The 22,878-nt window shown below is 37.3% G+C and overlaps 1 protein-coding gene across 5 annotated transcripts in view; it reads left to right on the forward strand.

Annotated features, from left to right (window-relative positions):
* The first annotated feature begins 6,242 nt into the window (after positions 1-6,242).
* B3GALT1 (beta-1,3-galactosyltransferase 1) overlaps positions 6,243-22,878 on the forward strand; it is a 554,365-nt gene continuing 537,729 nt past the window's right edge. For 4 of the 5 annotated variants that reach the window (XM_073019780.1, XM_007965251.3, XM_073019782.1 and 1 more), the window contains exon 1: positions 6,244-6,512. The gene's annotated coding sequence lies outside the window, so the exon portion shown is untranslated. Of the gene's footprint in view, positions 6,513-22,878 lie in introns of all 5 variants that reach the window. The other variant, XR_012094209.1, reaches the window with a different exon arrangement.

Here is a 22,878-nt window from a genome sequence, read left to right on the forward strand (position 1 = left end):
AATAATCAGAACTGCTTTTCTAAGAATGAAGTACTCAAGTCAAGTACTATATAGGTTTAGCTGGTGAGTATAATTTTTAAAAACTGAATATGGTATATAGAAATAAAAAATCTCAACCGAAACAGTGAATAATACAAAAATAGAAGCCATTATTACTAATTTTTTTAAAATTAAAGAAAATAACGTTTTTTGTATTTGGATACTCACATAAAATTATTAAGAATTCACACCTCAGCCAGGCGCGGTGGCTCACGCCTGTAATCCCAGCACTTTGGGAGGTGGAGGCGGGCAGATCACGTGGTCAGGAGATCGAGACCACGGTGAAACCCCGTCTCTAGTAAAAATACAAAAAATTAGCCAGGCGTGATGGCGGGCATCTGTAGTTCCAGCTACTCAGGAGGTTGAGGCAGGAGAATGGCGTGAACTCGGGAGGCGGAGCTTGCAGTGAGCAGAAATCGGGCCACCGCACTCCAGCCTGGGTGACAGAGCAAGACTCCGTCTCAAAAAAAAAAAAAAAAAAAAAAAAAAAAGAATTCACATCTCTTGTGAGATAAGAATAATCTATAAAGGAATAGAATTGTAATTAATTTCAGAAAGGACTGCAAACCTTGGACATAAAGATGTGGACTGTAAGATTTTCAATGGTTACATAATCTAGATTTTTTAAAAATTTTGAAGTGTGAAACTGTATTTTCACTTTATAATTAAATGAATATTAATAAGAAGATAAATTTTTTCTACCATTAAAAAAATCCACTTTTTCTAATAACTGCTAAAAATCCTTTCTGTTAAAAGATAAAGGCAATTAGGCACGTTTGAGTCTACAGGCAATATAACTGGTACATTATATGGTATTTTTTTTTTTTTTTTTTGAGACGGATTCTCGCTCTGTCGCCCAGGCTGGAGTGCAGTGGCCGGATCTCAGCTCACTGCAAGCTCCGCCTTCCGGGTTCCGGCCATTCTTCTGCCTCAGCCTCCCGAGTAGCTGGGACTACAGGCGCCCGCCACCTCGCCCGGCTAGATTTTTGTATTTTTTAGTAGAGACGGGGTTTCACCGTGTTAGCCAGGATGGTCTTGATCTCCTGACCTCGTGATCCGCCCATCTCGGCCTCCCAAAGTGCTGGGATTACAGGCTTGAGCCACCGCGCCCGGCCACATTATATGGTATTAAGCTCATAAACATTTGCTGTTAACTTTCTGATTTATTTTAACGCGTCAAAAATTCTTGACATAGCAAGTGTATAAAATATTTTTTGAGCATTTTACTTTAAGGACTTCAATAGGGAGATGTACAAGTCTGCTATATTTTTCCTTGTGAATGCGAAAGTGTTCTATGGTGCTCACTGGGTCTCTGTGTAGCCAGCAGGCAATAAAACAGAAGCAACAATGGACTTGCATGCTTCACTTACCAACTAAACAACATAGCCTATGTCCCCGCTAGCATCACCAGGTCAACAGCCAGTACTAACCGACTACATCATAAGTATTGAAATATTCTTGGCGACTTGATGTTACAGACATTTAGAGAAGTGGATTTAAAATATCAATCCTGTTATGAAATATGATCCACTGTTAAATAGACACCAAAGGTTACTGAATATAAAATATGCATGCAGCTAACCTCCATAATAATATGACAAACAACAAAAAAAGAAACTGCTAAAGGAAAATACTATAGGTTTATCTTCCAGACAGTACAAAGACTAAGGCAGACTTTCAGAGCAGATAATATTTTTTGTAAGAAACAAAAAGCTTGGCAAACTTAATTTCTAGAAAGTAATTATCAAGCTGCATGGTAGCATAAAGTCCTATTGATCCAAATTTCTCTTTCTGTATGAACTTCACAGACTTGCATGACTTGGCATGAGTAAAAGCTAATGATGATTCATGCTATCAGCTTCAGTAGCCCCAGTCGCTAGGAACTCAGCTTTGACCTTTTATTAGCACTTTTCTCCCAAGGCAAGTAGGATTACTCTCTAGGCTCACTTCCTAATCACCCTAAAACAACTGGAGAATTTGTTAAAAGCCAGACTGAGTGAGGGTCTGGGATGGTAAAAGAAAGTGAAGATTCAGTCTAAGGGAAGAAGGCACTTGCCTGTGTAATCTGGACAGCAATCCTGGGATACCATAGAAAATAAAATTACTGTTAGAATTTAACTTATGTAAAGTTAAAATAGTCATAATTGCAAACATTCATGTTAAATATTATACTTTGGTTTCAACTTTTAGCATCATTTCCCCCTGCTCTTCCCCACAAAACCCCATGTAACATTTATACATTCATTTTTCCTCGATCAAACATTTATTGAGCTTGTATTACTATGCTAGACACTTAAATAGCATTCTGTTATGGTAATACAGAAGTCATTAATTTTTTAAAATTAATTTTATAGTGTCCTATGCTTTAAGTGGCTTCAGAAAAAGTATTGATTAATGAAGCCATAGAGAATGCTGCACAAATAACTTGAAAATTCTGTTCCTTTTCTCCTTCCTTACTCCTTCTTGCTCCCACTTCTTCCTCACTCCCCCTTCCCGGACACACACACACACACACACACACACACACACACAAGCACACGCCTTCCTTTTACTTTTCCATGTCATGCTGCACCAATGTCATATGTAGCACCTCTTAAGTAATCACAGCTTAAAGAAAAAAAAGTTCATTATTAATAGAGGTTGGATTCTCTTACTCAAGCAAATAACCAAATTCTGAATTATAAAAATTGAAAATGGAATCTAATGGGGTAAAGAGGTATCTTTTCTGCAATTTTGGTAATGGCTTGATTTCTATAACATTATAAACAAACACGCAAATGAAGGATTGCACATCTTTAAACATGCTTTTGTTTTAAACATAACAGTAATAGAGGCTGTCGATAATTTAAGACTTTATGAAATTATGTCAATTCAAGTTTTTATACAGGCTTCTGCATAAATCATGACTCTACCACCATTTTAAAATATTGAATGTAAAGAAACGTAACTCTTTTCTAATGTAAGTATCCCACTTGAATTATCCTTTCCCCATTCTGTGTGGATCAAATGGTTGTCACCCTAATCGCCCTACCACAATTCTTTTTAAAGGAAACCAAAGATCTTCTCACCCAGTCTCACCATCTCTTGTCAATACTTACAGTCAAGATTTGATTTTCAGATAAAATTTTGCCCCCGCTCCAAAATAAACACTATCCTTACTTTTTCTTAATTATAAATGATCTTCTAGTCTTGTTGCCCTGCTATACTCTGTCCTTTGAAATATTTTACATTATCTTAGTTTCAATGATGTTCTCTTTATTAATAACTCTCAAATCTCAGTAGAAAAGAGTATGCTGTGGTGGCAAGAGTACAGGGCTAGGAATTTGAACACTTGCCTGTTTGGAATCCTGTTTCCTACAAAATTTTGATGAATGATTTTTGTCTTTTACTTGTATTTATGTGTGTGTGTGTGTGTGTGTGTGTGGGGTGTGTGTACACATAGGTCCTGTGTAAAGAATACCTTTAAAACTGTTAGTTATGATTAACTCAGTAGAATCTAATCTATTCTGTTTTCATTCTTGTATTCTTGTTTTGATTTTGCTTCAGTCTTTCAATGCAAAGAAAACCTAATGTAGCAATCTTTTAATATGAGCACAAACAATATTTATTTTACAGATGTTTTATAGTTTTAAATATGACAATTGAGGTGTTCTGTATTTGAAATTATCTAATAAGTTATATTATTTATGGAAATAGGCTTTATTTCAGGTGTAATTTACATCCAATAATAAAACATAAAAGTCTGCCCTTCATTTAAATTAAGATGCCAACCATTAGATTTCATATCTTAATCATATTGGAAGCGGCAGAGTGAAGGAACTGAAGGAAAAACATTCTAGCTCGGCAACATCAACAAATAAAGTGTATCTGATAGTCAATTTATCCTAAAATTGGTAAAGAACCCTTTGAAACCTAATATGTTCATCTTTAGAAATAGATATTATATATATCCATAATGAACAGTGCTATTGTAAGAATTAAACTAATTCACATTTGAGAGAGGGTAGTATTTATCATTAAATTCCAGTTCTTCACCTTTTCAGAACGGCTTTTCTACAAGAGTCCATTGTGGCTTGCGGTTTCAATTATAAGTTAATCCTCATCTCTAAGAAAGGCAGCTATAGATTTTATTTTGTTTTTAATCTCTACTTTACAGATAAGGAATACTGGGAAAGTTTAAGTGACTGACCTGTGATTACTCACCCAGACATAACTGGAGCTGGAACTAGACCGGTTTCTCTCACTTCTTATTTAGTTTTCTGCCTGCTAGATGTGACTTTTGTCATAATGGATCCCAGTGAAGTATTCAGTTCCTATTCCTAATAAATATAGATTTTCTACGTCAATTAATATGAAGTTATTTTACATACTTTCAGGATTAGGCCAGTCATTATTGACCATTATTGCTGGTACTGACAAGCCAATTTCTTTCTCTATTAACAAGTGGAATGAATTCTCTCATTGCACAAGGAGAAAACCAGACATATCTGTAGGCCAAAAACAGTTATTAAATTCTTATTAAACAGTCATATAATTAACACTGGACTTTCTGTCCAATACATCCCATGAAATTCATAATAATGCATGAAAACCTACTTAACATGCAATCTTTTCAGATACTTTAAAAATTTTGTCTTGGTTTTTTGTCTTTACTAATTTTAAATATTTCATGGTTTTCACTATTAGTACATTGTTAATTATGAAGGCTTTTTTTCCTCAGAGTTGCTTATTCAGCATTAGTGATATGATAGCAATAGTGATATGAGATATTAGTGTTTTATCTGTATGAAGACTCCTGATTTTCTTTAGCTTTTTTGCTTCTGTAAGATAGTCATTTGATTGTCTTAATCTCTAAGGAACATGGTACGTAGGACCCATGTATTTTCAAGGATAACTGTTCCAAAATACTGAATAACATGGAAAGATGATATAAAATACTGGAAAATAGCATAATTGGCTTCCAGCAATTTGTCAACTATGTAGCTGATATACCCACTTGATTTTTGACCCTCACAACAACGTTGTGAGGTGGGTGTGACTATTTATCAGAGAGAGTCACTTAGGGAAGGTCCCATGCTTATTAAAACTTTCATGTATAACTTTTTTTTTTTTTTTTTTTTACTAGAACATTGTAATATAAACTTATTGGTAGAACTCTGAGCCATTCAGACATACTTGCACCAAAGAAACTGAAAATGTTCCATAAGGAAAGATCATTACAATTTAGGGGAAAGTGGTGCAGAAAAAGATTTTGTGGCTTTTGTTTTCTTTATCTTTTATTGCTAAATAACATTACTTCGCTAGTGTTTGAGTCCAACACACCCACACTAAAAAAAAAAAAAAAAAAAAAAAAAAAAAAAAGGCCATTAGAACATTCAGATTTGATTATCCAAACAAAAAGGAAAAAAGGAAGCAAACCAATTAGGTTGGCTGCTTAAATTATCTTTCCCCATTCTCAAGGTTGGTTGTTTGTTGCGTTCGGGGTGGGGAGGTGAGGGGCGTTTATTTGGAGGGAAGACAGGGAAGGTCCACTCTACCTACAACTCCGACATTTCTCCGTGTGCCTCTTTGCTAGCTGGGGACACTTCGGGGCTGATTACTATGAGGAGTGGTTCCGAGCCTAAGAAGTACTCCTCTTTTAAGCTGCCAAAGGGAGAAGGACGGGGGCGCTGTCTGGTGACTGTTCGCGTGATTCCTTCAAGGCGGCGACCACCTCCTGGGATTCGCTCTCCAGCCGCGCCGTTCGTACTCGGGTCCCGCGACCCCTCCCCGCTGCCCCCCTCACCCCAGCGATGCCCAGACGCTGAACCGCAGGGACGAGGCTCTGGAGACAGAGTCACCCCGGGGCGCCCTTTCCTGCCAAGCATCGGGCTCCTGGAGGTCAGAAAGCGCCCCAGGCCCACCCCTGCGGGCCCTGCTTTCCCTCCTCACCTAAGGCTCAGGGGCCACGAGTCCCCCATCCTGCGCCCCTCCCGCGCCTCCCCCATCCCAAACCCCAGCAGCATCGGTGCCTCTCCCGGAAACAAGCCCGCTGAGCAAAGGCGGAGGAAAACCTTGGGCCTTCCGCTCTGATTGGTCTCCCCCCGCCGCGCGGGGCGAGGCAGCGATTGGCTGCCGGGCGTTGTCAGTCGCCGAGGCCAGAGCCATCGCCGGGGAAGCGCAGCCGGGCTCGGGTGCTCCGGCTGCCGCCGCGGCTGCTCGGCTAGCGCAGCTGGGCGAGCTCGCGCGGGCGCCGCCGCCGCCTCCGCTGCTGCCCACCCCGCCGCGCCGCCGGCGCTGCCGGTCTTGCAGGCGGCAGCCGGGGAGGGGCGGCCGAGAGAGCGGAGCACGAGGAGGCGGGGGCGTCAGAGAAGTGATGCTGGCGCCGGGGATCGGGGCAGCGGCAGCGGAGCAGCAGCATCTTCGGGACCCTGGCTGCAGCGTCCCTGTGGCCCGCGCGCCAGCCCACCAGCCGGAGACCACGCGCCCCACGGGTAAGGTCCTGTTCGCCAGCGCTCGCAAGGCCCCCGGGACGCTGGCGTGGTCTTTGGGGGTTAAGAGGCGCGTGGTGGCCGGGGCATCCCGACAAAGGTGTTGGGACCCGGACTGCGTGTCCCGACGCTGGGCTGGGCTGCTGCCTTCGCCCGTGCGGCTCCAGCTGGTGCGTTCTCCCTTCCGCGCTGACAGACTTTGACAGCGCGGGGATGGCATTGTGTGAGTGTGGATGTGGATGTGTGCACGCGCACGGCTTGGGGCACTTTGCAGCGAGAACAGTGGGTCCCCTCTGCGTGGCCCGACGTCTTTCAAGAACCCAGGCTGGGCTGGAGTGAGTAGGATGCTGTTGGCTCGGCGGGAGGGAGAACGCACGGAGCGCACGGGAAAGTCCACCGTGGCTCGTAAAGAACCTAGCAAATTGAACTTTATTGTGGTGATGAAAAGAAGGAGCTGTGGACCTGGCGCGCCAGGGGAGAGGCGCGTTCACCGAGGCTCCCCAAAGTCCCACTTTGCCCCGGGGACTTCGGAGGGGAAAGGAGGAGAGGGGAAAGTAACTGGTGGTCCACGTCGCTGAAGAAAAGGAGGAAGGAGAAGTTGGGGCTGAGGGTGGAGGATATTCTTGGGAGAGTGGCGACTTTTAGGTGTCTGAAGCCCCGCGTGGGAGGCTTGCTACACTTTTTTGGAGCGCAGACTTGAGGATGGAGAGTCCCACTCTGAGGTACTGGCAGCGGCTCCTCCTGCCTGGTGGCGGCGTAGGGCGCAGCGGGACAGCTCGGTGGAGGTGGAGCGGGGCTCGGACGCCCGACGGCCAGGCGTCCAGGTGGGGCCACTGCCTCCCCAGGCCACCTTGGCCCGCGTGACCTCCCAGGTTGAGACCGGGCCTGGTGCGCCCCTGGCAGCTGCCAAATGCCTGGCGGCTCCGCCTTCCGAGAAAGTTCAAGCCCGCTGTGGTCTGGGCCATCAGACATAGGGCACGTTAACCACGCAGGGTAACCAGGTTAGGGTACCCAGCTGCCTCCAGAGCGTTTTTGTTTCATATTAGATTATCTTATTTGATAAAGCTATTGAGAGTTCCACCCGTGCTGCAAAGCCTTCTGCAGAGGGCGAATTCTGTGGCTGCTGCAAATGGATGGTGCTACTGGGCTAAATCCGGATCTCCGTAGTTCAGTGTAGTGGCCTCTGCATCCCTGTTCAGGACGCACAAACTTACTCTTGGCGATTGTTTTCTATGTGGCTCCTTGTCTCCGTGGGAGTATCTGCTTAGGAAAGTTCTTGAAATACCTCAGTACTAAGGAGCTCTCCCCACTGTGTCTCAGATGGGGCGAGGCTGCAGTCCTTGACTGGCGATGGGGTTGCAGCAGGGAATGGAGGTGGAACGTTAGCTCCTTGCTTGCTAGCTTTGGTGAAACAAAAATTGGCTCAGTACAGGGAGGCGGATCTTGAACTGGGGACAGCATTTTTCTTGTTATGTAGCTCTGTAATCTCTTTCACTAGAGGGATCGTTTGTCTCAAAACAAAAAAAATCACAACACAACAAAAATACCCAAAACCAAATCGCAGAAACCACTTTGATTGGGCTCATTTCTTATTTGGTAAAACAGAGAAAATGAAAGTAAGGTACGTAATAGAAATACAATAGAAAATCAGGAGGGAGCTGTCCAAAAATGTCAGGCATTTCTCGATTATTAGTTTTCATTGTAAAGATTCTATTTTCTCCCAATTTAATAACTAAGTTATTTTAAAGCAGATGAATAACTTACGATAAACTAGTAGTGATGTTAGTTTTGGGTCCAAGGATGGTCTCATGGTTTTCATCACTTAATTGTTGTGCTGTAAATGGATTTTTAAATATTATTTTAGTCACACATACTGCATTTGGACTAGTAAAAAATTGGTGCTAAGTATTTTCTTCTTAACATTTATCATATCTGGCTTAAAAGTATGGTTTTCTGATATGATTAAAGAAAGTGTATAGTTTGTGGTTGTTGTTTCTATGCAAAATTTACCTGCTTCCAGGTGATTACTTTAATATTGCACTATTGTAGTTATTGAAGCCTTCAGGACTTTGTTAAGGTTATTAAACAGGCTAAGCAGTTTATTTTAGTTTTGTGTTTCTTTTATGGAATACCATGGGCTGGTAAAACTTTTTGTTTTCTTCATAGGTTGATATGGGGAAAATAGGATTAAAGTGTATTATACTTATTAATTAACAATTTTAAAATAAACAAATTAAAACTAAGCTATCAGTAACAGCCAATACTAAAAATGGAACTTCTAAGGAAATTTTTAACAACTTGACTAAGAAAGTGCTTTTTCACCTTGACATCAAGTAACATTTTATAAATCCACTGCATTATGTATTGGAGTAAGCCACAAGTCTTAAAATGGAATTAAGAGCCTTTGTGCTCATTTTAAGGTTGTGTGTGCACGTGTTTGTGTGTGTGTGTGTGTGTGTGTTTGTATGCAACTTGGAGAAAATCTTTTTTTAGATAATTTTAAAACGAGTAGGACAAATATAATCAATTCAGAGAATTGTGTCAGTAGTCATAAATATTAGGATAAAGCCATAGGAAATATGTTTAAGCATAAACATAAATGATGCAGAGTGTTGGGGTTGGGGGTGGGTACAGGCTTTTGGGAGCTAATAGGTAGTGCCAGCCGCTTATTCAAGTTGTACCATTTCTGCAAATGTACTTCAGCTTTAACTTGTTTTGCTTTAGGGCAGCTCGTGAGCTTAGACTGCCATATATTCTAGATGAATTTTAGTAATACAAGTAATGTCAACTTGTCAAGACCCTAGGCCACTAAATTCACTTTTTGACTTGTACAAGATTTTAATTTTAATACTCATCAGATAACTTTTCTAGGAAGATCACATCAATATGAATAGCAATGCTAATAGGTACAATTATTTATGAAATACAACTTATTTAAATTGTCAGATAGTCACGATTAGTGTTTGTACATGAATGGGTAAGAAAGTGAGGTTTGTAGCAGTTTGTTTTTATTAATAGTGAAATCATTCTTTTTCTAAAACCAACAATTTCAGGGGAATTAAAAACTTCAACTGGTTAGTAAATCAGAAGTTCATTCTCATTTTTTCTTTGTCTCTTTCTGTCTGTCTCTTTCTCTCTCTCTCACCACACAAAAACACATGCATAACACATGCATACTAGAAACACAAAACATATGCATACTAGAAAGGTTCTCAGAAGGAATTTTGCCATGCTGCATTTGAAACAAATTGACTAATCTATTCTGAATGATGAATGTGCGTCATAAAGGAATATTCTCATTCTCTTTGGTAATCTATTATATGATACTGGTTTATTCAAGTAACGTTTAACAAGTTGTACTGTGTTCCTACTATGTGCAAAATACTGTTCTGTTTGCTTTGAATGTGTGAATGAATACATACAATATTGTATGAATTCAATGAATACTTGTATGAGTAAATCACGCAAAGATCCCCACCCTTTTGCAGTTTATATTCTATTGGGGTGCAATAGATCATAAAAATACAGGGATAACTTATATTGAATATTTATCTCCTACCAACCTATTTTTTCTAAGTTCTACATCTCATGGACCAATCTCTTTCCATCTCATTTTCTCTTCAACTTATACATCCCCTCTCATATGCACCTACACAAATTAGTGTAAGAAAGGAAAAATAATACACATTGATCCTTTTTTTTATTTTTTATTTTTTTACATTGATCCTGAAGCTATGTATGAGAACAGTAACACTGCGTAATATGTGAGGGTTAGAGGCAAAAAAGAGAGATCTAAAGATGATTATTCAGCAATAACATGATAAGATATCTATCCTTTAAAATATACTTAAAATCAAATTATAATAATTTTCAGAGGAGCTAGAGGACAACATTATCTTTTAACATAATAGTTCCAAATTAACAACATTTAAACAAAATAACAACAGTATTTATGACTGTACAAAGTCATCTACAGAACTTTATTCAAAGGGGATGAGCGAATTTTAGTAGTTAGGAAAGATTCAAAAGCATATTTGTAATGAGAATTCTTCTTTCTCTTCCACATGAAAGTATCACATTTATACACCTCTGTAAAAACTGATTAAAAAAAAAAAAACACCAGGTTTTGAGGTCAAAGTTTCCTTAAAGTTTATGCATCAAAAGAATAAAAAGACTCATGATCTGATCATCTAGTTAGAAATGCTGAAACAACAATTTTCAAGTAAGCTTGTCTTTAAATAAAAATAGATTTGCTTATGTAGTCAGTCCAATTACAGATCAAACTTTCCCAAATTTTACCTAGATCCTAGGTTCTATTCTTTTTTGCAAAAAAACAGTGTACAATTATGATTCCAGTTTCGCTTTCTGTGCTTCTATTTCATTACTTTATTTAGGATCTTTAGCTTACATCTCGGAATTATTACTTATCCTCCTATGAAGAATGGAACCTAGCTTGACTTTGAAAAACCTGTTTACTAACAATATTTTCGTATGAGACAGAAGCTGAAATTGTACTCCGAAGAAGCACATAATGAATTAGTGCCACCTTATTCACAGGTTGTGTGATTACAGGACAATAGTGCAGGGTACATCATTCAAGAAAAATCTTCAAGATTGCTGCTACCCACCCCAGTTTTGGGAGATGGAGAAAGACTTTCTGACATTGTCGACTCAATATTTTATTTCTCCAGATTCAAGAATGCATTCACCACTCATTTAAGCCTTTATCTTTTTTGCCCTAGTTTTTCTTCTTTCTGCCTAAATGCAAAACTTTAGGAAAACAATGTTTTAAAACCACAAGTAAACCCACAAATGGTTACCATATCTAGCATATTCCAGCTGATTATGAAGCTATTAATGAAAGCTAAGCAAAAATCAGGTATTTAATGCTGGGAAGAACCCAGGTGATTCGTGCAACTTCCTCTATATATAAGGAAGAACTTTACTTCAGAAAGTTGATATTTATTGCCAGTTCAGTTGAAGTAGAAGATCTAGAAACACTACTTGTTAACAATGAAGTATGTAAGTTAACTATTTGCCAGTTGCTCATTAAACAGTTCTACATTTTGTAAAATAAATAATATGAGGAGAAATGACTGCATCTACTAGTTTGTGCGTGTTCTTATTTTAATATCTGACATATTATTACATTGTATTAATATTATGTTGGGACCAAGAAAATGAGAAATTGAGATACATTTAGAGATGTCATCTAAGGTTTATAAGGCTGGAGGTAACTTTGCAAGTAAAATATTTGTATTTAATTCATTCTTTATGTCTATAGCATACAGATGTATGTACTCTATATACATATATTTGTAGACTCTATAGAATTTAGTTTATAGAATATAACTGATAGAATTGCTGAAATAGGATATCTTATTTCCCTCTTCTTACAGGACCTTTTATTTCCCAAGGTCAATCACTTTGGACTAAAATGTGATTGACAGGTGAACTTCAGGGACTCCAGAAAATACCAAAACTATGTGCAGTTTTTTGTTACTGTTTTTCTTGAATGTTCCAGAATAAGAAAAAAATGCTTAGGAAAATTTAAAAGCTACCGCTGTAAGTCTTTTTTTTTTTTTTTTTTTGAAGAACAACACAAAAACAAAAAGAAAAACTAGGTAGAGGGGGGTAACTTGCATGGATAATGAGACAATTTTAAACAATTAAAAACCTCTTTCTTGGTTCTCAAAGAAAAAAACAAGCCTATTGCTAGATTCTATCAGAAAACACCGCCCACAGGAGTTTGAAGAGACATATCATTCTCCTAAAATACTGATTTGAAGCAGAAGTGATGGTTTATAACTGATATACTGCGCTTACTTGTGAGTAATCGTACTTATCATTTTGTTTAGTCTTTGGCTATGAGATGTTTCCTTGACACACATAGATGACATCAGGGCTGAATCAATTCCTCACTGAACAGTAAGACATGTGGGTAACTTTTCTAGGACCCTAGCACTCAGGCAAAAACAACTGCCAGAGGTAGAGGCTGTTTGCAAACAATTAGTTGTAAATTTAGATACCAGTAGACAAGAAGAATTGTACTAAATGTTCACAAATGTACCATGGCTTTATGAATAGGGCATATGAACTAATAGTTAGGCCTCCTCAATTCTGTATCTGTCTATGCCAGTCATAGGACTGGTGAGTATCTATCATAGTTCATCACTACTTTAGTTTTTATTTTTATAAAATAATGATAGCATCACTGATTTCTTGAATTCCAATTTTTGAGGAGTTAGATGAAAAATATGAGTAATGCATGTTGATTTATCTTGAGTGAACATGGCTAATTATAAACAGGAGAGGTGCTGTATTTTAAAAACAGCAACAACTAACAAATAATAGATTGCATTGATAAAATTATTTTAGTCATTATTTTGGCCTAATTTCCCTTATGCAAAGAAATAAAAGATAATCTTTAGTTTCTAGCTTTGCTGACTAAAATACAAAATAGGCCAATCCTGAAATTACTGAAGGCAGCTAAAAATAGTCATTGTTTTCCCTCTGTTGGTTCCTTGTTTCTCTCTTGGTCTCTCTCTCTCCATATACGTATATATTATTTATAAACATATGTATATATAGAATTTATATAACATATGTACATTTTTTAACTTTTTATTTTGTTTATTTATTTATTTAGAGATGGAGTTTTGCTCTTATTGCCCAGGCTGGAGTGCAGTGGCGTGATCTTGGCTCACTACAACCTCTTCCTCCGGGGTTCAAGCAATTCTCCTGCCTCAGCCTCCCGAGAAGCTGGGATTACAGGCACCTGCCGCCACGCCTGGTTTTTTATTTTTATTTTTATTTTTATTTTTAGTAGAGATGGGGTTTCACCATGCTGGCCAGGCTTGTCTTGAATTCCTGACCTTGCCGGGCGCGGTGGCTCGTGCCTGTAATCCCAGCACTTTGGGAGGCCGAGGCAGGCGGATCACGAGGTCAGGATATCGAGACCATCCTGGCTAACACGGTGAAACCCCGTCTCTACTAAAAATACAAAAAAAATTAGCCGGGCGTGGTGGTGCGTGCCTGTAGTCCCAGCTACTTGGAGGCTGAGGCAGGAGAATGGTGTGAATCCAGGGGGCAGAGCTTGCAGTGAGCCGAGATGGTGCCACTGCACTCCAGCCTGGGTGACAAAGTGAGACTGTCTCTAAAAAAAAAAAAAAAAAGAATTCCTGACCTCAGGCGATCCCCCCGCCTTGGCCTCCCAAAGTGCTGGGATTACGGGCATGAGCCACCGCGCCCGGCTAAACTTTATATTTTAAATGTTATAAAGAGTTATTTCAATGCTGCCTGAAAATTTCTCCTGATTTTATGTCATGGTAAGCCAAGAATCAGAAGCTATTAAAATTCAAAAGCTTCCTAAGGGACATTTTTAATACATGTAAATAAGTAGAGGAAAAGAGTAATACTGAATGTATATGTATATTCACATATATACATACAGACAATCACAGTTAAATTCCGTGGAGTTTGTTGTAAAATTTACAGAGATTCTAAAGTTCATCTAGAATAACAAGTAGGTTATAACAGCAAAGGATTTTAACATAAATAATGCATTAAGGGAAGTTGCACTTTCAAGTATTTAAAGGTATTACAAGTGATGATTAACATGCAGACAAACATGCAGAAGAGAGTAGATGACCTCAGATGCAAACTCTAAAATATGCGAAAATAAAGCACAATATGAAATAATCACAAATATGTGGGGAAGTACAAAATGATTAATACATGATTCTGGGAAGACTGAATAATGACTTTGTGAAAAATGTAAACTCCCTACCTCACACTGCATTCTAAATAAATATCAGATGAAGGGAGAGTAAACATAAAGAAACTTTAAAACAAGCTAAGAGCAAATAAAGGCTCCATAAACAGAAACATAATGTGGAAAAGATTTTACCTTATAAAAGTTAACAATTTTAAGTTAAAAATACCATAATTACAAGTAAATGGAAAATAGAGGAAGTACATTCAACATTGGTGTCTTCTCCTATTAGAAGATTTCTCTCAATATAGGAATTCCTAGTTTATGTTCATCTCCTTTAGTGGACTGAAAGCTTCTTGAAGAAAGAGGCTCATATTCATTTTATTCTGAGTGCATTGAATATAATTTGGGCACAGTAAGCATTATCACTGTCTACTAAAAATTACAAGTATCCTATCTAAAGGTTGATCAAGACAATGAAAAGAAGGTGGACTACAGATACTCCTAAACGTCTGTTAAGTTTCTTCATTGGTGTTTACAGAATTCTTCAGTTGCATGCTATAGAAGTCAATCATGACTAATTTAAGGAATAAGATCTACAACAAAGGAAGGTATTTTGAAGCTTATGGAATCAAAAGAAAATGAGAGAAAACAGAATGGCTGCAGAGAACATAAGAGGAAATAATGAAGTCCTTTCCTGGTACCATCACTGATGGGCTAAATCAGCATCAGTACTTTTCTGTTCACGTGTCTCTGTGCTTCAGGCTCAAATTCCTAGAATGGATGTGACTTTACTAGCTTTGGTTTCATGACCATGCCATAGTCAGTGGATCATTGGGCACTTTGATTACCAGTCCTACCAAGACCATATTCTGTTCTGTTCTATTCTATTCTATTTATTTATTTATATTTTTTGAGATGGAGTCTCATTCTGTCACCCAGGCTGGAGTGCATTGGTGCCATCTCAACTCACTGCAACCTCTGCCTCCCAGAGCGATTCTCCTGCCTCAGCCTCCCTAGTAGGTGGGATTATAGACACCCGCCACCACACCTGGCTAATTTTTTTATTTTTTAGTAGAGACAGATTTCACCATGTTGGCCAGGCCAGTGATGAACTCCTGACCTCAAGTGATCCACCCACCTGGGCTTCCCAAAGTGCTGGAATTACAGGTATGAGCCACTGTGCCTAGCCAAGTGGAGATCAAGGGACTGTTACTAGCAGAAGGGAAAAATGTTTCCTCAATAGGTAAAAACAACAGACATCCACTGAGTTATCAAGAAACTTAAAAATGCTCTTTGTTTCAGTAATATCTCTTGTAGGAATTAATTCCATGGAATTAATCAGAGACATTTGTAGTAATGTGATGGTAGAAATAAACTATTTGGCCAACAAAAGGGGAATAATTAAATTGTGGTATACACTATTAAATCATTGATTTTCAAATGTTGATAATAACATTGGAAAATGGTGATGAAATAATAGAGAAAAAAGCAGAGTACAAAATTTAGTATGAAGAAGCACTCTTGATTTACATATATAAAAAGGGTTAAGTAAAATATTAACATCTGTTATTTTTGCATAGTAGGATGATCGGGGTTTCAGTTTTAAGTATATAAAAATGTTTTGCCAGGAACAGGCACTACTTTAATAGATCATTAAAAAAATCTATACTAAAACAAACAATGTAAAAATGGGCGAAACGATAATGGCTTTGGGCTCTAGACACTGTATTGGAAACAAAACATTGGAATGATATGCTTAATTTTGGAAGGGGAGGACTAAATTGTACAAATTTCTGTTTTCTTTATTGTTACTATATATTCAGTGATATCTGGCTAATTTCATAGTTGGTAACTTTTCAGGGGTAATTTTAGACTTTGCTTTTCACATCTTTATCTTAATGTAATCGAACTTAAGACGTATTTGCATTTTGTAATTAAAATAAAATTTTTTTTTGGCACATGAGGTTTAAAAAAGAATAAAAATAATTGCATGTATTTGTTTATACATGTATCTTATCAGTTGTCCTGCTAATTTGTATTAACTCAAGCTTAAATTGAGACAGTGTGAGCTAGTCTAGCCCTGTTATTTATTAAATACAATTAAAGATCCTGTTAAATATGATTATAATAAAGCTAAAAATCATGCTTCCTTACATAAATCAGAAAACAAATATCATGGAAAGTTTTGAGGTTTTCTTCTCTTGGCTCATATCTGTAGCTCATAAATTATAACTTTGAAAGAAGAACAAAGGATCTGGGCAGAGAAATAGGTGGAATTTTTCTAAAAGCATAAATACGTTATCTTATAATATATTTTTGAGCAACACTTTGGTATATTGACTGAGCTCTGCACAGAATGATTTTGATGATCTCATGAACTATATTTGAGCAAATAATACAAATATTGGAAAATAATAAAAGAGGAAAAAGAAAATTGGTTGATCATTGGTTCCCTTGTAACCATTGCCCTCTTCTGGTTCATGAGAATGTACAATCTGACAGCTGATTTCTTTTCAGAATATAAGGTAGGGCCAACTTTGTGGTTATTTTTTCCTTTTGTGAAATTAATGTGTTTAATTTTATAATAGGTAATATATTATACAACTGGTTCCAAAAACACACAGTAAAAATTCTCTGTTTCATATCCTTCCCCATACACTTAGTTTTCATTCCTCAAATAGGTAACCGCTCTTATTATAATGTTTCGCGGTATTCGTAATTGTTAACTTTATGTATCAACTTGACTGGTCTAAGTTGCCTAGGTAGCTGGTAAAACATTATTTATGGGTATGTCTGAGGGCATACCTCTGGAAGAGATTAGCATTTGAATCATTAGACTAACTAAAGAAGACAGTCCTCATCAGTATGAATGGGAATCATCCTGAAGGAAGCAGAAAGGTAGAGGAAGGGCAGATAGCTCTTTCTGCTTGAGTTTAGACATCTGTTTTCTCCCGCTCTTGGAAACACACACACACACATACACGGTAGGGGAGAGAGGGTAGGGGAGAGGGGGGGAGAGAGAGAGAGAGAGAGAGAGACCTTGTTCCTTGTTGCTTCCTTCCGTTTTACTGGAGAACCCTAATACAAATTTTGGTACCAGGAGTGGGATGGAGCCTGAGGATAATGAGCATTATCTTGCATGGTAATGACCTCAGGGGAAGTCATTATTGTTTCCATGAGCAATTCAGGGTTTATACCCTCAGACTGAGCTGGAAAGGCCAATGCTACTGTGGGTTAGGAGGTTGCTACCAATAGGAGTGGGAGGCTGCTTCTACTGGAGCTGGAAAGAATGCTTTCACTGGGTTGGGGAGAACTCTTTCCCTGACAAAGAAGACTCATCAGAATTTATAAGCTTACTGTCCTCAGCTTCATCATGGTCTTCCATACCTTCCCATCCCAATTTACAGTATTCCATTCTTCCCCAATTAATACCCTTACTTTATCAGTAGATACTCTGAAAGGCTAGAAGTTGAACTTGTGTTGTAGTTCAGTTAATCCCAGGATAAAGTTCTGTGTTTGATTTTCAGCTATTTCGGCCCTGCAGATACAGGAGATAAGGCTGTCCTTCATAGGACACTCAGAAGCTCTTAAGTCATTTATGCAGCACTTGAGCTGGGAATTCAAACCCCAGAGCTCACCACTTTGTCCAGCAACATGATTATATCCCTTAGTTTTCAAAAATTTTTGAAAGTATCATATACAGAGTCCCTTGGCTTTTTGTTTCTTGTAAGTGGTTGATTGGAAGTATCCAATGCAGTATTTTATGTATTATTATAATCGGCGTTCTCTTTGCCAGTGGAAAAAAGGCCATTAAATTAGCACCAATAAATCTAATCAGACTAGAGAGCTAAATTCAGAGATCCCAGAACCAATTCAGAAAACTTACCCTTAAAATTCTGTTTCTCTAGAACCGCTCTTGGCACCAAAATCTGTTATTCAGTGCTCTCTGGAGAAACAGAACCAATAAAGTATGTGTATGTGAGCATACAGAGAAAAAGAGAGACAGAGAGAGAGAGAGAGAGGAGAGAGAGAGAGAGAAAGAAAAAGAGATTATAAGAATTGGCTCAGGAGAGAGAGAGAGAAAGAAAGTGAGATTATAAGAATTGGCTCAGGAGAGAGAGAGAGAAAGAAAGAGAGATTATAAGAATTGGCTCAGCAGAGAGAGAGAGAGAGAGAGAGAAAGAGAGAGAAATTATAAGAACTGGCTCATGTGGTTAGGGGACCAAGAGTTCTCATAATCTGCCATCACCAAGCTGGAGAATTAGGAAAGTTGGTAGTATCCAGTCTGAGCCTGAAGGCCTGAGAATGTGGGGAATCAATAGTGTAAATTTATGTTGAGTTTGAAGGTTCAAAATCTAAGAACATCAGTGTCCAAGGGAGGGAGAAGATAGCTGTCCCACCTCAAGCTGAGAGCAAATTCACCCTTCCTCTGACATTTTGTTCTGTTCACACCCTAAAAGGATTGCATAATGCCCATCCAGGTTTGTGAAGATGATCTTTGTTACTCAGTCTACAGATTCAGATGCTCATCTCATCCATCTGCACAGACACACCTAGAAATGTTTTACCAGCCACCGAGGTAATGTTTTACCAGCCATTTTAGCCCAGTCAAGTTGGCACATAAAATTAACCATCACAGTGTCTTTCTAGATACTGTGTATATGCACATGCAAACGCTAAATATTTTCTCACCAATTTTTAGACAGTTGTTAATATATACATATTTTGCTTCCTGATTTTTAAAGACCGCAATCTTGGAGGACTGTCAAAGTTTACAAGAGCTTCCTCATTCATTTTCTTAACTCCATGATATTACCTTTGTTGAAAGTGCCATAATTTGTTTATTATGAGACAGTTCCCACCTGATAAACAATTAATCTTTTTTCTGATATTTTGGTTAACACAACCTATGCTGTAAGGCGCTTGTGCACATTATTTCACATGTGTACAAGAAACTAAAGGACTTAGAAGTGGAGTTGCTAATTTAAAATATATGTGTGCTTGTTCACTGTGAAAATTATGTGTATTTATTTTCACATTTGATTATCTTGCCTTCCTTGTCTTCAGTTGTGTGATTAATAATGCTGAATAAGACTGGACCAAAGACTTGGTTTCATGGCATTTGTCTAGAGACCGCTACCCAAGTTTACACTTATCTATTAGCATGCTTTGTGTGTATACACATTTATTGTGAACTAATCTCATTTGGTGATCTTTCAGCATATGTTTAACTAACTTGACCACTTCCTTAATTTCAGATTTTCTTTTTTGCCATCCTGCAGTCTACTAGACTAAATTATATGAAGAATACGAGGACTAGTTATTCACCTACTAAATAACAGTGTTAAAAATAATCATGTTCTGTGTTGGCAAGTATGCTGTGAATCTGGTGCTTTCAGATACTCTTTGGTGCAATTAAAATTGGTACAGCCCTTTTGGAAAGCAATTTGGCAGTATGTGGGGAAAATAATTATAAAAAAAATTCTTACTGTCTAATCCATTAATACTACTACTGGGAATCTGTCCTAAGGAAATAGTGCAAAATATGGAAAAGGTCATATGTTTGAAGATGTTGATGAATGTATTATGTATAATAAAAAATCAGAAATAACTCAAATGGCCAACAATAGACTTATGCACATACATTTGAGAATAATATGCAACCATTACGAGTAAATATGTGATTATAATAAAATATAAAATGATGATAATAAAATGTAAAAATGCACAAGCTTTAATGTTTCTTGGGGGCAACATGGTACAAAATTATATACAAGTCCTACTTTAGATAGCCAAAATATACACATATGAACACTGAAATTATAAATATGTTGTAAAATGGTGAAAATACAGATGATTTCCTCTTTATTTTTATGTCGTTTTCTAGAATATTTTATAACTTAAAAAAATTTTTAAATTAAAAACACTACTATATTTTCCCTTTTGTCTTTAAGATTTTGCACTGAATATTAGTCATGGTTTTTGATAGTTTTATTTCTCACTATTCAGTAGTGTGAGATTTTTCATCTCCTTATATAGGTGCGTTTAGCACAGAGTTTGCATGCATTGCAATGCATGTTGTCTTCAAAATTGTTCTCTCATTCTCTTCTGCGTAACAAAGTGCATCTTAATCACTGAACTTCCTTTCACTCTCATTTCTCATGATATGTATTTTTCTTTTAGAAGAACAAATTCAGAAATTTTGGCCAGTTCTCAGCTAGCTTCCTGACTACTTCTCACATCAATCTAACACTCTTTTCCCAGCTCAGTAAGCCCTTATGCTGGTCTTTCTCTTTCTTAAACCCACTAAGCCTCGTGGTTACTTTTTAAACATTTTAAATAGATATTATGTCTCATAATTGGTATTCTCTTTTAGAATAGTTAGAAAAAACACAATTATAAACATATTTTGTAAAAGTTTACCCAATTGGACCATCTCCTAATCTTTTTAAAATTCTACATATTTCATTGAAATAAATTCAGGGAAAGTTAACAAGATAGCAAAAATATTATATTTACCCCACAGATTTGATATATCCTAGAAAAGATTACCCATGGTAGTGCTATGTCTTCAAAAAAAGAGCAAATAACTAAAATATAGTGGAAAAGTTCCCTTTATACATGAGTTAATTTGAAGTGAGATAGGAAGAAACACTGTGAAGTATATATGTTTCTTCACTGTCTCTTTGGGGAATGAATGTGGTAACATTATCTCTCTTTATTGAAATGCATTTTATATCAGAGTCTATCTTGTTCTCTTTGCTCAGTTGATTATCACATTATCTTCAAAGTATTAAGCTCATAGTTAATTTCAGAGAGACTATGACAAGAATATGAGTGTCATCTTAGGTCTGAGGCATAACATTTTGTAGTTCTGTGTACTTATTTTTCCTGTCAAGTGAACTGACTGGATTTCTCCATAATAAAGATGTTATTTTCTAAGAGTGCACTAATAAGTAGATGGAATCATTTTGAAGTCATGGTGGACAATGAATGGTGAGGTGGTTGTCAAAAGGACTTGCTTCTGCCCCGACCCCTGTTCATGGTTTGCCAGGACTGTCATCAGAAAATATTAATAGATGGAATGTTAAGGAACCCATTCTGTTTTGCTTATGTAGTGCTGAGCCTCTTTCTTTTTCCTCTGCTGTATCTTTAGGGATGTCCCTTCCAAGATCTTCCCTTCCCTTTTCCTGTTCAAATTCAGAGATTTCACTCTCTACTCTAAATTCTTCACTCATACCAGTTGATAGTTAAAATAGTTGTGAGTCTTGTTATTAAAAAGACCTTCAAAAGCTTTCCAAGATAGAAAAACATATTCATTTAAAATTGCTTTTATTGTTCAATGTTCAGTCCATGATTAGGAGTAAGTATGACATAACAAAACTTGAAAATAAAGTTAAAATATTAATTTAGTAAATGGGAAAATAGTCGCTATCCCATTAAGCATTTTATGGACAGTAATATTAGTAACACAAAATAATTATTGGAATGTTACTGTGTGTTAGAAATAGAATTGTTAATCTTTTATAGGCATTATATTATTGAATACTTAAAATGTTAGGCAGTAGATGTTACTATAATAATATCTCTAATTTATAACGGTTGGGACTGAGAAAAACATATAGGTTATATAATATTTACAAGCTCAAAACTGAGTTTTTGATAGAGTGAATAATTTAATACCAGAACCTCAAACAAAACATGTACTCCTTTTGTTTATTAGTTTTTGAAGTAGAATGATATCTGTTACTAGAAAGGAGATGTCAACTGTGCAGGCCTAGGGTAGTCTAATAAGGGAAAAAACTGCCATATCTTTCTTAGACATTGACAATAATTTGTATTGTTCATATCTTCTGTCATATACTTTACTATGCTCTTTTATTATTTTCCATTTCAATATAAAATTGAGAAATGAAGTAACTGATACTTTAACATTGAATGTGAAAATCCCTCCAATAAGATTCCCTCTATGTAGTCAGTTGAAAAATGAAATGAAGAGATTTGGCTACTACTATCTAATGTCTTTTTTTGAAGGGTATAGGTGAAGAATAAGGAGTTGAGTACATTTCTTCTAAGATTTTTTTTTTTTTAAGCCTCATTTTCTGTTAGCTTTTTCCCCTTTTCTTTAGTTGGCAGTGGGAAATGACATCCTGTACTTAATTCGTCTCTTTAAATCAGATAGGATATGAGAACTATACGGTGCTATCAGTGGCCTGGCAAATAACTTGATGGCTGATCCTTTTCATCTGTACAAAATTCTGAAAATAACCAAAAATATCTGAAGCAATGATGTCAGTATTCAGAATCTCAGTGATAAACTCCTTTTGGACTGGGGCCTTATACTTGGACCCTTGTTTCCTAGATGTTTTTTGTCTTACTCGGTGTCATAGTGATATCTGCAACTTTACCAATTGCAAATGTAACATATTCAGTAATACCTGGCTTAATATCCAAGGTGCCATGAGTCTCAAACGAGTTCTTTTCTGTTTTTTTTTTTTTTTTAAATAATCCTATTAATGTTTTATGTCAAGAAATTGACTTGTCATACCTCATAATTGAAGGAAATCATAGCAGAGACTATTAAAAGTAACTTGGTCTATATTTGGTGCTAGATGCTCTAGAGCAGAAAGGTTAGATTTGGCGTTAATCATT

This window comes from Chlorocebus sabaeus, chromosome 10 (genome assembly GCF_047675955.1).
Source record: "Chlorocebus sabaeus isolate Y175 chromosome 10, mChlSab1.0.hap1, whole genome shotgun sequence".
Taxonomy (NCBI): domain Eukaryota; kingdom Metazoa; phylum Chordata; class Mammalia; order Primates; family Cercopithecidae; genus Chlorocebus; species Chlorocebus sabaeus.